This window comes from Halichoeres trimaculatus, unplaced genomic scaffold (assembly GCF_033239565.1).
Source record: "Halichoeres trimaculatus isolate MK-OKI-2021-1 unplaced genomic scaffold, fHalTri1.1 fHalTri1_scaffold_12, whole genome shotgun sequence".
NCBI classification, from domain to species: domain Eukaryota; kingdom Metazoa; phylum Chordata; class Actinopteri; order Labriformes; family Labridae; genus Halichoeres; species Halichoeres trimaculatus.
In genome coordinates this window covers 24338641-24354270 of record NW_027437190.1, presented here as the reverse complement: position 1 = coordinate 24354270, position 15630 = coordinate 24338641, and the positions used below count along the sequence as shown (strand labels likewise).

At 42.8% G+C, this 15630-nt stretch overlaps 1 protein-coding gene across 5 annotated transcripts in view; it reads right to left on the bottom strand.

Moving 5' to 3' along the window:
- Positions 1-15630, bottom strand: part of erfl1 (Ets2 repressor factor like 1) — a 95284-nt gene that overhangs the window by 41954 nt on the left and 37700 nt on the right. Inside the window, exon 1 of one of the 5 annotated variants that reach the window (XM_074682833.1) lies at positions 10221-10750. The exons of 3 other annotated variants lie outside the window; for them this stretch is intronic. The gene's annotated coding sequence lies outside the window, so the exon portion shown is untranslated. Of the gene's footprint in view, positions 1-463; positions 564-10220; positions 10751-15630 lie in introns of those variants that run through there. One more of the 5 variants, XM_074682832.1, reaches the window with a different exon arrangement.

Below are 15630 nucleotides of genomic sequence, written 5' to 3'. Positions count from 1 at the left end.
GCTCCCGTGTAAGCCGAGACATTCACACCTGAACACGCGCCAGCACCAGGATATTTATCTCTGCTTCACATGGGTGTGTTTGCAAAATCAAGCAAACTTTCAGAACGTTTTACAATAAAATGCAAAACCCATGATTCCAAATTAGGCTAAGAGCAAAGGAAGTGTGCATGCGTAAATTACGCATGGTACAACTTTTTCAGTTTTTTTGTTTCAGAGCTACGCTGAAATCTCCAGACTTGTGCTAACCTCGGCAAAACAATTTTCCCAGAAGTAGAAAAAATACTAAAACAATGAGCAGTAATTTCGCCAGCAAACTCGCAGACATCACAAATATTTGAACACAGTTTCTGGCACAAAACAACTTTTTCAGCCATAGAAGCCAACACTCTCATTTCAATATCTTAATGGCAAAAGCAAAAAGAATGTTGTATAATGTTGAATCAAAAACAAGGAAAAGACATACCGCCTGTTGTTACGCTCGAGAAGTGGTGTAAAAGCTTTTGACCGGCTGAAGCGCGGACGCTCTATCCACATGTATTCACTCTGACGGCGCAGCGAGCCAGCGACCGGAGAGGCAGCACTACTACCAACCTGAACCCGGGGAGGAGAGCACAGGGAGGGAGAGGAGGGAGGGAGGGAGGGAGGAGAGGAGGTGTGCATCCCGCTCTCTCTCTCACACACTCTTGCTTTCTCTCTCTCTTCCTGTGTGTGTGTGTGTGTGCGTTGTAAGTAGTTAATTAGTAAATCCCCACTCGCAGTGCCTCGGGTCGGTTTGTTTTCCCCGGTCGACAAGCCGAGAGGAAAGAGAATTTGAAGTAGGATTCGACCCGTTTCCGCTCCTGTGTCTCATATATGAGGTCTATGTGTGTGTGTGAGGGAGAGAGGGTGTGTAGTGTAATACTTTGTGTGCGGGTGTGTTTTGTCTTTCAGGGCACCCTTTGCCACCACAGAATGAGCTTCTTCACACCCTATTTCACCTCAACAGCAACCAGGTGTCACTGTGTCCAACACTGTGACCCCAGAAGTTGCTCAACTTGAGTCAAGCAGCAACTCCCCAAACCGGCAATGAGAGTGGTCACTGGAAGTAGTTGCTTGAGTCACTTTGCCTGGGATCTATGGTGACTCAGTGCCCCAAAACATCCAGCTCAACACAAATCTGGATCTAGCCCAGTGAGGGGTATCACTGCAGTTTTCAGTCCTGGAGTGGAAAGTGCTGAAACATTCTACTATGATTCCCTGAATTTTCTTGCATGAACACAAAGAAAGCACTCTTCCGTCAAGGTCAGGCCTTAGTTTTCCGGATGTCTTGTCAACCTGAAGAAATACTCCAACTACCTCCATCACAGACACATTTTCTGCCTCTAATTCCAAACATTACTCCCATCACCAGTCTATACGCACAATCACATACACACATCCGTGCACACACAAACACAAAGTGGAGGAGGAGAGCATGTCCTGCCTCCCTTGCCAGTGAATCGACCCTGCCCTTAACAAACTTTAATTATTTAATTGATCCCCAATCAGCAACTTAATAATCAATTAGGTAAACCCATGGAACTCACTTGAGTGTAGAGCGAGGGAGTGTATGACAAGAGAATCAAAAGGAGGAGAGGAAAGGAAAGGAGAGGAGAGGAGAGGAGAGGAGAGGAGAGGAGAGGAGAGGAGAGGAGAGGATGCAGTTTTTTTTCTTTTTTAAAAAGGAGACAAAGCTTAAAGAAAGAATGGGAGGATGAACTAATGTTGATTTTTACTGACATTGATCGAGAAATAAGGAGACATTTTATTTCTCTTTGTACAGAGAAGAACAAAGGTCACGCAAGCAGTTTTCAGGAAAGGAAAAAAAGTTTTTTTCACTGGTGATAAACCTCCCCATAAACTATTTAGAAAAATCCTCATCTTGTAGCTTGATGGTTGGTTAATTTTGTAACTTATAAGCAAATTTGTTCAACCTTAAAAGCCTTCAGTGTATCAAATGTAAAAAATCAGATGCCTTTCTTTAGTCAGTGAAGCACATTTGAGCTTTGGTGAGATAATGCAACATGAAGATGCCACTTGGGCATTTTCTAAAACTTTCTAAACAAATTTCTGATAAATGATTCAAGAAAATAACTCGGAGAGTAATCCAAAACTAAAATTAATTCTTCAGGCATTGGATTGTGCTGTGTTTTCAAATAAGTTCTGTGAAACTTAAAAAAAAAAGGCCTCACACGAAACTGTCATGGGCTTAGTATGCAGACTGGAAAGGGCAGTGTTGGTGAAACATGGCAATGGTCACAGCCATAAATCACCACACACTCAAGAGCAAAGCGAGCACCTCTTTATCGCCCTCTAGTGTACACTGCTGATCTCAGCCTTCCATCACTGCTTGTTAACCCCTCCTGCTGACACTTTCTCAACTCTATGCCCAGATGTTTCTTTACTTTTGGGCTCACAGCTGCAAAAAGCCACATCCAGAGTGGATTTGTTTGCTATATGACTGTTTTTTTCTTCACTATGTCAAGTGTGTGTGCGCGTATGTGTGTATGTGTGTGTGTGCATGGGAGCAGGGGGTATCAGACACTCACACACTCAGCAGATGAAAGCTTTGCCAATACTGCAAGTCCCCGGAGGGTCATGGCAATATTGATGTGACGACTAGTGTGTGTGTGTGTGTGTGTGTGTGTGTGTGTGTGGTTAGTGCATGTCAATTTTTTGTACATGCATGCAGTGTCTGTTCCATTCGGCCATGTAACCCCCAGAATCCCAAAAAGGAGAAAGTGGATGTACTGAAACACACCAGCAACCTTCAGACACTGATCTCAGACCAGCTCATGCTCACACGCGCTGCAGTGTGTGCACGCACGTTTTTTCTCTCCATCTCTCCACTGGTCCGCTCTGAGCAGCTGGAGCGCCTGAGCCTCTGACACCTGGGAGGTATGTGTGACAGAGTGGGGAGGTGCTGGAAGAGGATGAATAACTGACCTATCACATCCACATTGACTGAGTTAATTAATATAAGTAGAGCAGGGGATTCTTAGCTCACTTTTCACTGTATGGATTTACTGTCTCCTCACATTTGGTATGTTTTATGTCTGTTCAATGCAAATCCAATGTGTTCTGTCCCGCAGCCCAATCATGACAGCTAATTTTGGTATGTGAGCTGTTTTGATAGGGCGGATTTTAATTGTGGCACAACAAGGGGTCTCACTGTGACTGATTGATATAAAATCTCATGTGAACGGATGTCAAACTGCAGCAGAGTGAACCGTTAAAAGGCTCACATTGTGCGCATTAAACCTCGCTTGAGGCTACGACTGTAGATTTGTTGGTTCTGGTGCGTGCTTTATATATGATTGAGCAAACGTGATTTCATAAAAGAATAGGAGACTCTAAATGAGGTTGCTGTAGGTGCAGAAATCCGGAAAGAGAAAGTAGGGAGAGCAAAGGAGAGGGGACAAAAATGAAGGATGAGGAACTCCTCATAGACTCTTTACATGCAAACACTTTCTTCTTTGTGGGTGTGAAAGACAAGAGAGAGGTAGAGAAGCGCAAAAAGGGGGAGGAAAGGGGGTGACACAAGCAGGACAGACAGGAAGACAGGCAGAAGAAGGTGGGAAATGGAGAGAAAAGGAGGGGAAAGAGAGCGAGAAAGAGCTCCACTGCCTAGTCTTAATCTGAGCTGTTCTGATCAATAGCCCATTTCCCATTGTTGCCAGAGCTGTTCGATCGCTACACCACGGAATTAACACACCCACTTTAATCTAGGGGGAGAGGAGTGAGGGGAGGGGGGAGGGAGGGAAAAAGGGGAAGAAGGGGGTTAAGGGGGTGAGTGGGGAGCAGCTGTGGAGGCATTCTCAAATGAAATCAAATCTAATTGTTATCACTGTAGCCGCTGCACTTATTACCACCACTGTTACAATTATCCACCCACGATATAGCTCTTTTTTTTTTTTCTCCGGCTCATACCTCGCGTCATGTGGTGTAAACTGGACGTAAATAATCCGAATTAGTGTTTATTTGTTTCATGTTGCCGGCTGTAGATTGGATTGAGTTGGGAGGTTGAAGGGGGGAGGGTGGGTTGAGTCAGTGAGGAAGGCTAGGCTCATTCTGAGGTGAAGAGGTTTGGGGTGTGTGGTCAGGTATATTGTGCCAGAATCATCTTGGTGTCTCAATTCAGCCAGGCTGCCGTGAAAGGTTGTGAGATAATCCTGTTATGGTACAAGAGGGTTATGGCTTCACTGTCACTATATTAAATATAGAGGGGATTGTTTTGGTGGCACCAAACTTCCATGGTATTTTTTTCTGCTAGTCAACTAAAATAACAAGTTCTCTGTGGTGCAGCCAGCTAACATGACTCCTTGAATGTGTTTACACCAGCTTCTTGTGATTTGATGTGTTACACCCTGATCTTACTTGGGTTTCTACAAAAGATAGACTTAAGTATGTGGTGGTAAAAAGAAAAGTGAATGGCTACAATGGCTTTGTAATGGCATGACATCAATGCAGTGCAACGATAACTTACATAGAGAAAAAGAATGCGATGCAGTGTGTAAACAAAGGGGCAACAATGAAAGACATCCAATATTTTGTGTTCTTTCTTTCCAACATGTGGCTGTTAAACAGAAGAAGATATCAACAAGTATTGTTCAAGGAAAAGCAGCAGGCGGTGTTTTGTTTGCTTATTGTTGCTCTTGTTGTACAGGAAGTGATGTACCTTTCAGGTATCAGTGAATCCCAGAGTGTCTAGCTTCACCTTGTTGCCTCTCTCAACTTTTGACACTGGAAACGTAAATCATTTCATACTACACTGAACCAAATTGGACTGCTTGAAAATACAAATTTGGTTGATTCACGCAGTTGGAAACCAAGCAGTGGTTCTCATGGTAATAAAGCGTTTGAGTTATGGGATTTTACAAAAGTGAGCCTCTCCAAAATATACAGCTTTCATATATGAACGATAATGTTGGTTTGTTGGTCTTTGCTTTAATTTAACACTGATCTTCCATCAAGTTTCAAATGGGGATGAATCGATCCAACTATTCTGGTTCTGATACGATACCTGGGCTTTGGTTTTGACCGATACCAATCCAATACCAGCGTTAAATAATAACCTGCACGCCCTACTGTGGGATAAGACGGGTAATGTTTGGGGTAAATGGCACAAAATGAGTAGATGGAATTACAGAAGTTAAGATTTATTTAAACTATGAAATATTTAAATGTTTACCACCAAAACGATTCTTCAGAATGTAAACAAGTTATTTTCAAATGTAAACTTTTATATCCTGTTGACTGGTAATACAGCAAAAAAAAACAAAGCAAGAGCATCAGAGCTAACATTTCAAAGCAAGTAGCAAAGAGACCTGGTAAAAAACAAAAACCAAAAGGCAGAGAGCTGTTTGCCTGGATCGGCAACATGGATCTCTCTGCAACAATACCGATCAAGCCTTGAGGGGGACCAATACACTGATAACCGATACTACAGATTGGTATCGAAGCATCCCTAGTAAAAAACCTGCGACTGGACTCCCTTTCCCAAGGTTTGACTATGAAGTTCAAGTTCATGTATTTGAGTTAAACATGCTATTAAGAACTGGATGGAGACACTTAAAGGACACCTTGAGAATGGTAAATGATCAACCAACCTTTTACATGGAGTTACATGCTGGGTGGTTGGCGGATTTGATATAACTTCTGTGAATGTAACAAAAAAAGGCACTTATATTGAAAGAAATTAATTGTGAGAAAATGTCATTCTTAGTTGATTTTTAGTATCAAATTTGGGTAACTGGTCACTTCAAATTTCTGGATAAAAGACCAAATGTGTACTTGATGTCTGTGTCATTTGTTTTGTGTTGCAGCATCAAGCCACGTAAAACCCAAATCTGCTTGGGTGCAATGTTGTACGTGCTGTTTCAGAAATAGATCAACAATAAATCTATGTCTTTTAAAAAAAATGTAATGATACTGTGTCGTGTTTTGGGATTAAAGGTTAAACTTTCAACACAAGGCATTTGATCAGCTTCAGTTTAAACGGGAGCTTCAGGTAAGCGGTAGGCCGCAGCTATTTCTATGCAGTCATGAGATTTAATGTAGCATATATTCCTTAAAGTTAAAAATGTAGAATAGAATGAACATGTTGGACCTTCTGAAATGCTGTGATTAAAACTAAACTGGTGAGCACAGTCTCTTCTCCTTTCCCAACAAATCTTTAAAACATCCTCTCTTTCATTACTAAAGTGAACACTTATGCTTCCTCAGTGCCAACACTCAAGTTTAGCTATTGAATATTACACTCCACAGCTTTGGGTGCTGCCGGTGGGGTCTTTGCTCACTGACATCCACAGAGACAGCTCGAGGGGGAAAGACAGCACACAAGCTCTTCCCTGCCACCCGAGGCTGTACCCAACTTTTCCTCCAATCCATTCTACTTACTCCAGTCCTTTTGAAGTAATTTCATAACAGAGCAATTTTCTCGTTAGCGTTTGGCTTTAATTGTGGGTAATTAAGCGTGCTCCGGCAGTAGAGAGAGCGCTGTTCAGAGGACTGGGGGGAAATTAGCCGTAGTTCAGCTGTGAAATATGGGGTTAAGTGGGAGACGGGGTAGGGAGAGGAGAGAGCCAAGGGGGGTCAGCGACTCCAAAACAGGGGGCACGCTTTCTGAAAGGAAAGCTGCTTTGGGCGAAGCGGAAGATGGGAAGGTGGCCGAAAAAGAAAGCAGGGAACACAAATAGGTAGTTTTAGCAAGAGACACAATTCACAGGAGCTCAAAGGGGCTAAAGGAGGAGGCATTGTGGAGAGTGCACGAGAATAATGATGATTTGGAGAAGAAAGGGAGAGGAATGAGTGGACACAAGGTTGGCAGCTTAGATTTGTGCCAACACACTAAAAAGAGGAAGGCACGTGCATGTAGAGACAAATGGGCCAACAGAAAGTGACACTAACTTTAGCACTATAAGCATATCATCATGCTGTGGTCTTTATATTTAATGCATGATTTTTTATGTTTCAGAGTGCATGTGGATGAAACTGCAAACTAGTGCATGAAGTCTATCTGCATTTGACTGCAGATGGTATGTTTCTGCAAATATCAAAATATTTTCAAAGGTGCAACGGGTTTAAACCAAATTTTATATCAACCTCAGAAACCCTTGTCATGAAGCAGCAAATCATTTTGCATCTTTGTGATGATCTTGCAGTATACGTGTTGTTAGCCTGTCTGTCTCACTGGGATTCTTTGCCATGAAACGTGTAAACAAAGACTGTTACAGCAATCCTGCTGTCTGACCAAATGGTCAAAACTCTTACTGGCGTAAAAAAATGGACTCTTGATAGGTCAGACTCTTAGAGTTGATGGTTACATCAGTTTTGTGAGGACATAAGTTGTTTAAAACCAGCTAAAAACTCCCCACAGGGGCTTTACATGTCTCTTTGATTTTACCTGCTGTCCCTTTGAAGCAACAGTGTGTGTAACCCTATGGTGGCACTGACTGTCACCAAGTGGATTATAGACCGTACACAGAGTGCCTGTTGATTAAATGCAGCCCCCTAAATAGAGCTCCTGCCCTTAGCATCCATTAATGCTTTTATTTTAACCCCATAACAGCTATAAACGTCGGTGTGGCCATAAAGCGGATGAGGAACGATTGAAGCCATTGACTGTACTGTCAAACACTCAGTGGATGGGGACTTATCCGCCAGGCCCTTTATGAGCGCTCAACCCTCCATGGAACCATCCCCACTGACAATAATGAAGCCGTTAAAGCCTCTATAAATATTGGCTCCTGTGCGTAGTGATTGTGAATGAATATCCCGGAATAGTCACTTGCAAACAAGTGGCTTGACTTTGGAGGTGGTGAAGCTAATACCTAATCAATGGAGGGACACTCCCCAGCAGTTGACCCTTGCAGAGCCTCAATTCATACAGAAGGTGTGGACATAATTCGTATTAAATAAGGACAAAACTACCCGATTGATTAGCACATAATCACCGTCCATAAGGAAAGTTCTCTCTCAGGAGGGGAAGAGTGATGAAGCAGTAGCATTGAAAGAAAACATTTCAGGACTGCAGTGGGAACTGGGAACATCTTCCTGCCAGCTCCAGTGAGGAACTCAGACTTAAGAGGTCTCAGGTGGGGTCACCCTCCCCATGCTGGGAGCCAGTGTTACAGATTAGACAGGAGTCCAGGTTCTACGACCCCAGGAAATCCAAACATCCCCAGTCGACAAAAGGAAGATCCATTCACGGAGAAAGGAGATATTTAGGTTTGTGAGGTGTTAACAAAAGCTGCTCTGGTACATTTCAATCACTGGGAGGAGGAAAAACATTGAATTTCAATGCTGAACTGTGCTACTTGACCATTTTTTTCTTTTTAAAATAACTGATTGTAAATTAGTATCCCCAGAGAGCAAGGATAAATGTATTTTTAGCACCCAGTGCATTTTTTAAGACAGTGCAAAAGCAAAGATTTACAACAGGAATCGATTGCGGATGTTTTTCTCTGTGTGATATTTTCAGGGAAGGGTAATACTTTAAGAAACAACTCAGCAAATATATTTCAAATATATTCCATATATGGTGTCTTAATAATCTTGAAATTTATGAATGACAATCTAAAGTGGGCATCTTCTGTCTCTGGAATCTTGTTCTTAAAGGTAAACTCTATGTGCTCTGGACAAGATACTGCACCGTCTGATAATAATATTAAAAAATAAACCACTTTAGGAGTTTGAATCCCAATTGATTTCTGGAGCACGTTTAAGCTTTTTATATTCTACATGTGCTTTTTATGGAAGTTCTTTATCTTTATGAAGTATCTATCACCAGTTTTGTGCCTTAGAGTTTATCACCCTGTGTACATTTATTTTAAGTGATTAACTATCTGATTGGTACAGGTATTGATCAGGCTATTGTGTCAGATTTAGCTCTGTACTGAAGCTCATCCATTGTGATTATGGCTTTAACTGCATTAAAGGTCTGATAACCACATCTGCACTGTTTAGCATCATAGGTTGGATTGCAGTGTCAACAGCTGGGATTTTCCACCTGTATCACGGCCAACAGATAAAATGACAATACAATCGAATAACCACTGTAGCTGATTGTCGAATTGCAATTTGTTTTTGACGTTATGTGACATGAACTTAAAATCAATGTAAAGTTTAAGTCGAAAATATCCAGAGGGGCTTTCTTGGGACACCTTATATGACGTGAGAGAAACCGCAAGTGAGTTTCAGAGGCAGATTCACTTTTTAAATTGTTACAAGGTTAACGGCGCGGGGCTTGTTGATAGTGTTGAGACCATTGTGGAACACCATCCCAAAAAAGGTGTGCAGGTAATACGTATAGGTGAGGGAGCCAATGAAACATATGACCTCTAGAGCAGATTCTAAACATTATGGGTAACATAAAAACTGGCAAAGAGGTAAAAACTCAACCAAACTCAGAATAAGTTCACCAATTTAGCCAGACTGCAGAACAGAGGACAGAGTTTGTCATCCCAAGAACAGATCAGAAAATCTCAACACGACGCTGAGTTCTTAATCTACCCAAAGTTGACAGAAGTTAAGACATACAAATGTGATAGAAAGTGTTGGTGCATCAAAATACACAATGGAGGAGTCCAGAAACATTTCCTCCAGGCAAAGCAATCAACATTTTATGAAAAGAACATCAGCTCCAAGGTTATATCGAAGCCAGAAGTAGAGGCAAAGTAGTAGCTCTTTATGGTTATGGCTACACACTCAGTGCTAATCAATGATAGGTAAATCATAACTACTCCCAATGTTGTCAAATATTTAACTGACTGCGCACGCACATCCACACGCATTCCCACCTTTATTGTGTTAACTCGGCCAACTTTTTTTCAATGAATATCCTCAAGTTCGTGTTCCTCTTCACCGGCCACTCTAATACTTCTCATCTCCCATTTGTCCAGCATCAGAGCTTCAGAGCTTTCACCCACACGAGGCTTTAAATTACAAATGCATCGCACAAACACGTCTCCAGGTTAAATCCAGGAGTTGTTGCCGATCTGTTTGGAGGGGCACGTATCGCGTTCAACAACTCTCCGGCGCACGAGCGCACACAGCCTGTATCAATCAATTTCTGCACGAGGCGCGTATGTTTCCCGCGCACCAAAGTGCTTTATATTACTCAAGAGATTCTCATTTCTGACGCCTCTTTCAATTATTAATGCCACTTTTCCGTAACACAACAGTCAAAGTAGGATGCTTACCTTCACCGATGCACCTTCATTGACTTGTCCGGCAGCTCCCACTTGGGTTGTTGGGAATCCTGTCGATGTGCGCAGAGGACTGATGGACATATGGGCAATTTAACGGATCGGACAACGCCTCCTTCCTCCTGTATTATACTACACTGATGAAGAGTAGCATGTTTTGTGAGTGGTTATGGATGGTAAGCTCCAGTATGAGGAAAAGACAGGAAAAAAATCAAGATGAGTGAGATGAGGAGGCAGCGCGCGCTGCCAAAGCGAGAGAAAAGTTGTCCTCGGAGCAACAAAAAGTTGAAAGGGAAAAAGGGGGGACTCCACTGCAACCGGCTGCTGTCCGGATTAGATCTAGTTTACATGTAACCAAAAAGGAAGAAGAAACAGGCAGGTGTTTTGGGGGGAGAAAGCGCGCAAAGGGAAGAGATGTGAGCGCAGAGACGGAGTGGGGGAGAGAAAGAGAGGGGGAGGAAAAAAGAGAGAAGGTGCGGAGTCTGAACCTCCAACCTCACACGAGCCTGACTGCATTTAAGTTAGTATCAGCTGCAGACTCTGTTCTGCACGTGTTCTCGTGGACGTGAGACAGACAAATTGACCTGCACAGTGAAGAGCCCGCACCAGGAAAATATATGTAGACGGGTGGTGGCCAGAAAGCGGATCGATCGGGTTATAATTTTGTCCAAAGTCGAGGGAAAATAAAGTTCATGGAGGAATGAAATTTGAAAACAGATGGCGAATCCCGTCGCCCCCTAAATAAGATTCGATCTTTGGGAATGGAGTGTAGATAATATTTGGTTGGACGTTTGATGAAAATGACGGATTTTTCATTTTGGACAGGTGGGGGTTGATGGAGTGAGGGAGAGGGGGAGAGATAGAGGAGGGTGGGGGGCAGAGCGGAGGTGATAGAGGGTGGATATGATGTGTCTAGGGACAGAAACTAAACTTCGCAGAGGAGGACGCAGTGATTTTTTTTTCTCCCCTTTAAATTTCATCCCCATCCAAACATCTCTTCCCCCTTTCTCCATTTGCCCCCACACAATACCCCCAACCCCACCCTCACTTTCCTCCACCTCACCCCCGCAAAGAAAGGCGGCGGGTGGAAGGAGGAAAAGGAGAGAAAACAAGAATACCAAATAAATGAGAAATTTTCGTACAGGCCCCGCTTCCGTGCGTTCCATGCTAGCAATAACAATTAAATATCGACCGCTTTCCCGGCCGGAGAGAACCTGAGATACCCAGAGACTGCCAAGTACCGAGACCTCCCTCCCCTCCCCTCCATTTCTCCCCATCTTCCACATATGCACTCCCTCACTCCCTTCCTCCCCTCCTCTTCTCGTCATCCCCTCCCTATACACCTCTTTTCCTTCTAATCCAAGTCCATCAGGCCAATCTCTTCTAATTTGGTGTATCTCATTTCTCTTGATTCCATCCCACAACCCATTTCAGCTCCACTTTTATCATTGCTGATTTGGGGGTGGCCCCTCGGACACACTCCCAATTTTCTCCCAATGCAAGAGGACTTCCTCACACCATGCATGTTAGTTTATCAAAATCAATTATGGGATTGAGATTCACATTGCTTGCACTCAGATGTTGGAGGGCAGGCTCATTGGAGCTAGTGGCACACTCTGCTTTAGCTTTGTTTTGACAACTCGGTTGTCTTTTTCTGCACATTTTTAAGTCAACATGCCACATCAAAACACTGACCAACCCGGTGTTGGGTTTGAATTATTATGTGTATAAAAGGACAAAGGTTTTTTGAGAAAGAACAATGTAGTAAATATTGGCATCTTGATTTTTTAAACAACACTTTAGGGGAGAATGGGGTTGTTGTCACACTTTTTGCTCAATTGTGAATAGCTCATCATCAAAACATCTTTCAATAGTCATTTCAACACTTCTGCTTCAGGTGTTGGCTTCAAATGTTTATACCTTTCATTTTCTTACTCATTTTAACAAGGAAGTCATTTACTGTCAAAGACACTCTGGCACATTGTGACAACCAACCCCATCACAGAGATATTTGTAACACACCCTATAGAGGTGTTTGACACAATATTACTTAAATGGGAAAAAATAAAAACGACAAGAAGGCAGAACTAAATGTATAAGTTAAATTGCATTGAGAAGCTGAAAAATACATAACTCAATGTTTCTTAACACAAAACAAGCAAGGAACATGAACAGGAAACACATCTCTAGCCAAGCCTACTGTATAAAGTATATCCATATAACCAAACTCAAACAGAACGTGACAACCAACCCCAACTGGAATTTCTTGCTAGCATCAATGCTAACAACCATGTAACAACCAGTAAGCTAGCTAAAAAAGTCTTTACTATAGCTTTCCCTTCACACTTTTTTAAGTATAACAAATTTGTTATGAACCCACTATATAAAACCATAGACCAAAAACACTGAGAAGCTGCTACAATTTGACATGGAAAACACAAAAAGTCCTCTCTTTGATCCCAGCTCCGTAAATTTCCATACCACAATTTGAGAGACACAGCCCTCTGGTGTCGACATATAATGAGTGTGACAACCAACCCCATTCTCATTCTCATAATATGGAGGGGTTATGTTGTTAAAAAATGTTGGGTGAGTTATAGAAAAAGATGGAAAAGATTGAAGTTGATGGATGACACAAAGAAGGTTTATGCCCTGGCTACGCTGTAGTTGCCTTTGCCATTGTGAACTACCCATTCTGGCACACTGGGGTATCCATGTTACTCTGCTTCTTCTTCAGAATTTAAAATTTGTGGCAATACCAGGAATTATGCAAGAATTACAAAGATGCACCCTAAACTAATCCCAGGGCTTGGTGTCTGAATCGTTATGAAGCAAAGTAACATTTTTGTGGGGTACATCAAGCTGCGTATGAAAACTTCTGCAGGACTACACAAACCTACAGCATACATTCAACACTCAAGTATAAATCTGGCTTGTCTTTGCAGGAGCTATTCACAACCAAGAGAACTAAAGCATAACCATGTTTTTTTTCTCCATAAACTGACATTGATACATGTTGAAAAAGGTTAATTTTTAATTGTAAAGACTTGCAAGGATGGTGGAATATGTCTTACAAAAAATTTGGTTGTCCTTCATACCAAGGATGTATATGAACCACAGATGAAGGCTCACAGATAAACATTGCTGTGCACAACAACCATAGTAAAGCACTGACCTTGACAGATATGATATTTGGGGTTATGACTTGTTGTATAATGGTAAATAAATGAGCAAAAGCAAAGGTATAAATATGACAGACTGCAGACAGACCAGTGAGCTGACTTTTGGAAACTTCTGGCTGGATTTTTTTGTGGTGCACTTCTCTTTTAAGATGTGTGAATTTATGTTTGGCATTGAATTTGTGAAACCTGTAAAACTTGTTGTAGAAATGTAAAGAGAGGATTTGTTGGTCTGTCCTTTGGGGGACAAAAATGGGCCAAAAGATGAAGAATCACCGATAAAGAGAGCAGAAGCAGACTATGACCAACAGAATCGAAGCTAAAATGTAACAGATGATCACTGTTTGGTTGGAGAACTTTCTTTTCAAGGGATAGTTTTTGTATGTAGTGATATCGTTCGTTATAATAAGTGTACTTCCCACAGACGATGCCAGTCAGCTTGGTCGCTTCAAAAACCAGACAGATAACCAACAGTGAAGCTGGGCTATCTACTGCTTCAGACAGGGTTGGGCCTATCACAAGGTTTTAGCAAATTTTGAGAAACTCTGACCCAAACAAACCGGTGCTATTCTATTTTTTCAGTGATTTTTTTGGTCACCAGAAAGCCCACTGATAACATGCCTGGGCTGCCAAGGAAACAAACACACTGCTTGTTTATTTTCCTGCAGACAGAAAGTGTAGTGTCCACCAACGGTGAAGCTAACTATCCCTTCAGTGGGTAGAAACCTCATGCAGAACCAGACTCATTGGTAGACAGCCATCTGCCGCAACCAGCTGGAAAAGAAAGGGGGCATGAGGATAGAGAACAAGCACAACAGATTGTAGGGAGATGTCCGGACTGACTGTTCCTATTTGCAGTTTTAAATTGCTTAGGCTATGAAACTTGAAAAGTGTTTGCAGAATATGGTGACTTATGGTTTCATGGTCTTACAGAGGACAAATATAAAAACACAAAGGTTCACATTACAGCAACAACAATCAAGCTAAAGAGGAAAAGCTATGCAGACTTTTAAGAACCTCTGGACCTTCCTTTTTGTATGGTACCATATGGTTGATGGAAGAAGTTCTGCTTCTACTTTGTGAAACTCAGGGATTGATGTAGGACAAAAGTTAAAAGTTCACGTGCATTAGCAGACTTTATTGTTTTACTTCTGGCATGTGTGTCCTGTGTGGTAAGTGAAAGCACCATTTTGGATTTTCTTTTAAACCTTTGTGGCCCTCTGTGCAAAATGATGATCTCTAATCGAGCGCCTCTGTCCACCAGGGAACAAAGGGGTCTGGGGGCTTCAGACTATCAGACCCAAAGACAAACAGGTAGACTCCATTCCTTTGCAACAACCTCCTTTTGTTGATTGACAGGGCCCCTGGATTTGTGCAAACTCGTGACAAGACTGCCAGAAGAGTGGCATTATGTTGGACTTATAAGTCCTGAGCACGCCAATGCCAACTTTTCCAAACGAATTGCACAACTATCAAAAGTTTCTCCATCATTGTCGTTGTGTCTTCTCTCACTCCTCTTTATATTTTTTTCCGCCTCAGAACTTCTCTCTGCTCGCACCCAAGCCATTCAATTTCTATTTATTTCACCCCCCTCCTCCTCCACCCTCCACTCCTCGAGCTCCCTCACCCCGCTCTCCCTCTACCCCCCCCCCCCCCCCCAACCACCCCGCTCTCCCTCATCCTCCTTCTCATCTCTCCTTTTCCACACCTCTCCTCGCTATTAAAACCCACTCTTCCCCCTGTTGTCGCCCTAATTCTCCTCCCTCCATCCATCCCGCCGTCTTTTCCCTTTTCCTCATACTTCCCTCCACCTCGTTATCTCCCCCGTTTGACTTTAATTAGTTAATGCATTAATTATCTACGCCCCAATACCTGCACCATTAACATAGCCTCTCCTCCCCGTGGCTCCCTCTCTGCCTCACCCCGAGGCCTCTGGGCTGGAGCTGCTGCACGGACACACGGATACGCGCGCACACGCACAGACACACGAAAAAAAACCCTGCTCTTTCCCTTTTTTACCCCATGCCTCTTTTTCACTCTGTTTCTCACTCTTCCACTCTTTGCCCCCTACCTATTTCCCCCCCAAGTCATCTCTCTCCCCCCGTCTATCTTTCTTCTGCCCCCCTATACTCTCCTCTTTTTCTCTCTGTGCCTTGCAGTCGCCTCTGCCGGCTGCTCTCTCTCCCCGGCGACGGAATTATGAAAAATGCGCCCATCGACAGAGC